Source organism: Rattus norvegicus, chromosome 2 (genome assembly GCF_036323735.1).
Source record: "Rattus norvegicus strain BN/NHsdMcwi chromosome 2, GRCr8, whole genome shotgun sequence".
Classification (NCBI taxonomy): domain Eukaryota; kingdom Metazoa; phylum Chordata; class Mammalia; order Rodentia; family Muridae; genus Rattus; species Rattus norvegicus.
In genome coordinates, this window is record NC_086020.1 from 182899363 (window position 1) to 182904049 (window position 4687).

The 4687-nt window shown below is 40.1% G+C and overlaps 1 pseudogene; it reads right to left on the reverse strand.

Moving 5' to 3' along the window:
* Positions 1 to 994: 994 nt before the first annotated feature.
* Tdpoz1-ps12 (TD and POZ domain containing 1, pseudogene 12) lies at positions 995 to 1843 on the reverse strand (annotated as a pseudogene).
* Positions 1844 to 4687: the final 2844 nt, after the last annotated feature.

Sequence of the window (4687 nt, forward strand, 5' to 3'; positions counted from 1 at the left end):
GAATAGGGGTGCTTCGATATACAAAAATCAAACTTTAGTTGACCATATAAACCAACTGACAGAAAAAACAGCAAATCAAATGCAAACAAAAAAAGCAAAAACCATGCTCATTAAACTGGATCCAGGAAAGGTCTTTAAGAAGCAACCCGTTAATGATAAAAGTTCTTCAGAGATTGCCACACAGATGATAGAGCTAAATATAATAATGGTAATATAGAAGAAGCCCATGTCAACATCAACTTAAATAGGGAGAAACTCAAAGCCACTGTACAAAAGCAAAGGCAGGTAGTGGTTTCTCATTCTCTTAAATCTACTCAATACAGCAGTTGAAGTCTTAATTAGAACAATAAGGCAACTGGTAATTAACAGGATAAATACATTAAGGTTGAAAGATTTTTATTTGCAGATATATAATACACATAAATTAGGTGAAATTTTTTACATGCCAGTTAAGTTAGGTCATCTATTCCTGTTCAGTATAATGCAGACAGTTGAGCAGAATCAGTTGAGCTGTGTTTCAGGCCAGTTGAATCCCAGGCTCAAGACATCAGACAAGAATAAAACAGCAGGGTAGATATCAGGTAGAGTGTCCAAGACCCTAGTGCTGCCACACCATTTTGACACATTACAGCTCTTGTAAATCCAGACTGCCTTTGCCCAGATTCACTGTAAATGCTCCAGCAATGCTGTAGTCTAAACAGAAGTCATTGGTAGAATGAGTGGTTGTTGCTGTTGGAAGACAGGTGTAGGTCATAACTGTCAAGCTCCTAAAATATCTTTCAGCATTTGAGTGAGGGCTCCAAGCAAGGACAATGTATAGAAGCCAGGGAGCGAAATGTTTCCTCCACCAAGTAGGGATGTGACTCCACCATTGACTTCCACCCCACAGTCTCAGAGACTTCAGAAGCATGAAGTATAATGAAATCCATAGCTTTAGTCTTCAGGTGCTCTGCTCTGTAGAGGTCAGCCAGGATGAGAGTGGGTACAGCATTTTTCACAGAGACGTTCCTGCACACATGACCTTCAAGCCCTGCAGGGCATACTTATCATCAGCTGCCAACAAACCAGTGGCCATTGAGTGGCTGTGGAGGTGTGGTGCCTTCCCTGTGTAAATGAAATGCATCATTTCCTTAAAGACTTGCAAATGAATGTCATGGATCTCAATGCAGTTTGTTAAGCTTTCTAGCATTTCATGTTCAAACATGGCTCTGAAAACTGGAGAGCGAGCTGCTAGAATGGCATTGTTAGCTCTGAATTCCTGGCCAGCTATCACCAGGCTGCAGTCTGTGAAGAGGGAATTTTCCCACAGCTCTCCTAGGTCTTCTGCCAACATCTGCATTGGATCCCTGATTGCAGGTGTCATGTTCTGTCCAGGCCTGCTAAAGAAGGTTCCTATTATGTCCACCTTGTAACACAGGGTAAGCTTGTCTTTAGGGAGAAGCCAACGACTATGGTAGAGGAGGAAATCTCGAAGGATGAACTTTTTGCATCCTCAGTATTGATTTGGCAGAAACCTTAATACATCTGAGATCTTTGTAATAAGATATTTCTCTCCTTGGGCATTTATGATCCAGAACTGTACCTTTGTCCAAAATGGGCTCTTTGGACAACTGAGCAAACCCAGGTAAACAGACAGGTAATCTTTGCTTTCTTCATCAACACCGTTTGGGTATATTCTCAAACACCATTGTACTTCTTCACTGGCCTCTAATGAGAACCCTGGGCTTGTAATATTTTCCCGAATTCCATCCATGCAAAATGAAAAGTTTCTAATGGTCCACTCATAGCAGAAATTCTGAACACTGATGTGTGTGTAGCCACAGCTCTTGACTTCCAGGTCCCTTGACAGGTCTTCTGGAGGTAGTTTGGAGGGTAAAGTTGATCTGAAAGAAGTAATAGAAGTTACTATTCACTCTGTAGGATACAATTATAGATACCCTTTACATTTTATTTTCTTTGTCTGCTAAATTGTCCCTTTATATTCTTGGAAACTTGTATTTCTATTCAGTTTCTGTAGGTTTCCATATTTGTTGTACTGAAGATAAAACAGACTCACTACGACTCATAAATCTCTCTCTCTCTATCTCTCTCTCTATCTCTCTCTCTGTCTGTCTCTCTGTGTTTGTGTCTCTCTCAGTCTCCATTATCCTCACTCACCCCAGCCATGGGTCTGTCTTTGTGTGTGTTTATTGAATCTTATGTCAATGGTAACTACTTTTGACTATTCTATCCAATGTTGGAAGAGTTTGGAAGTGTATAAACAATCTCATTTCAATTGTGTAGTATTAATTGGGGTCCTGTAGCAAACATAAAGAATGAATTTCTCTATATACATAGAAAGTGGATGTATGAAAAAATCTGTAGGCAGAGGTCGAGCTAATATAAAGATGGCTAAAGTCAATACTTACTTATTCCACAAGGTTTGAAGTCTCAGGTCTTCTTCAGTATTGAACAGAATCCTGAAGAATTAGATTCAGATGCCAGTGAAGAAATGAGTTTGCTAGTAAGATGAGAGCAAGCAAGCAAAGACTCAAAATTGACTTCTCCTATATACTTACATAGGCCTGCAATAGAAGTGGGGCCCAGTTAAGTGAATGTCTTCTAGTCTTAAGATCTGGATTAATGGTGTGTGTTTTTCTGCCTCAAGACTCAGATTAAAAGTGTGTTTTTCTACCCAAACAGTCTGTAGTTAAACTGGATCTATCTACTTCAACATAAGTCACAAAATGTTAAAAGGCATCCCCTCCAGTATTTTAGTTTACTTAAGTCGACAGATAGCTAAACAGGAAGAAATTCAGTACTCCTTCACCACCAAAGTGATGTTTCATGACTGTGGTGCATTGGGCTGTCAGGAGGGGTTGGGGTGCCTGATCTAGAAAAGAAATTAAAGACCCTTCTATGAGTTTTGTCAGATAGGCTCCTAACTGTTATTTGGGGGGGGGACTCTGCAAGGATAAACTGGAGTGGGGCAACATTTGTGTTGTAAATAAACAAATAAATAATGAAGAAAAAGAAGCAAGTACACAGAGAAAAGTAAGAGAGGATGCAGTTTTTCCAGGAGAGTTTTTCAGAGATAGGTTGAAAAGAGAGAAATGGAGACATGGGGGGGAAACAGAATGATTCAGAGAACAAGGAAGGAGCCAGAAGAATACAATAGTTGGTTAAGTTAGTTTGAGGCAAGGCAGAGCAGTTCAGGAAAAACTGAAAGAACACAGATTGAATCAGTTACAATGGAGAGGGGTTTTAAACCACCCAGCCAGACCTCAGAAAGAAGTAGGTAGGAGTGAATCATGCACCTAAAAGTGCCAGAGGCTAAAATGATTCTAGGCCTAGAATAGATTTTAAAAGGCTAGAAGCTTCCAGGACTAGGCCTAGGTTAACAAGTGGAGGCAGAAAGCCTCAGTGATGACAATAAATACAGATGAATAATAGTTATTTTTACAATAAGAACACAAGAAAGTCTGCAGTAGCTCTATATGAGGTAGAGAGCTGAGCTGCTCCATGCACAGTTCAGACCTGCTCCTGCATTTAGGAACAGAGGGTGAATGACTTCAGGGAAGCAAGGACCACTTGTCCCTCAGACAAAACCTGCCCACTTATCTCACTAAATATTTTCTACCTAGACAGATATAATTTCTCTTTCTATGTCTTTTTTCTGCTGATACACAGCCATTTCTGCCATTGCAAAATCTAACAAACATTTGACTTTCCTTCAGACAGAGCTGTAGCTTCAGCACCATCTTGGTTGGGGTCAGTTTTCTGAGTGACTGCCATTTTTGTTATGGGCAGATAAGGTTTGCCTATGCTATTGCTTCAGCATCATCTTAGCTTAAGGCAAGCTTCCCACTGACAATTTTCTCTCATTTCTGGGTCTGAGAGAATATAAATCTTATGGGATTCAAACAATTCTTTTTTTCTGTTTTTTTTTATTAATTTGAGTATTCTTTTTAAATATTCTGTAGAGCTCTCATTATTTCACCTGGTTACCATAGGCAAATTTATAGGCCAACTTGATTTGAAGCTTCCCTGAGGCTCAGCCAACAGAATCTGGCAGTAGACACTTATACTCTCCCTACCTTCAACAGCCTTAAAATCCCAGTTGGGTATGGTCAAAGTTAATGCTGTATCAAGATTTGCCTGGACTTGTGTGGGCAGACCATTTACCTCTGGAACCAATTTCCAAGCTTCTCCAACAATTCTCTCACTTTCTTCAGTTGTGAAAAGAACCTGGAACTATTGTTGACAGTCAGCCCAGGTGGGATTATGAGTCAACATGATTGAATCTAAAAGACCGAGGGGGATCTGAGGGTCTTTTCGAAAATGGAGGGAGGGGATCTACGACTTACAATTATAAAGGTCAGTACTGGTTAATGGTACATAGGACACAAACTGTCTCCCCTGTACATCTGTGTGTTCAGAAGACTAAGAGGAGTAAGGTCATAGTAGAGTCAATCCCTTTGGGCAGTATAGCGTGAATGTGTGTTGAACTCATATTAGGTAAGGGCACTAAAACTCATCAAAGTAAAAACGCCTAAGCTGCCATTTCAATTCTCACTATCTGTGCACCAAATCAAAGGCATCAAAGTATAGCAGCAGCCATTAAAAGTCTCCCCATCAGAAAATGCCCAGGTCTATAATTTTCATCTGCTATACTAAGAGGCGTTATGGCATATACTCCTCAAATCAT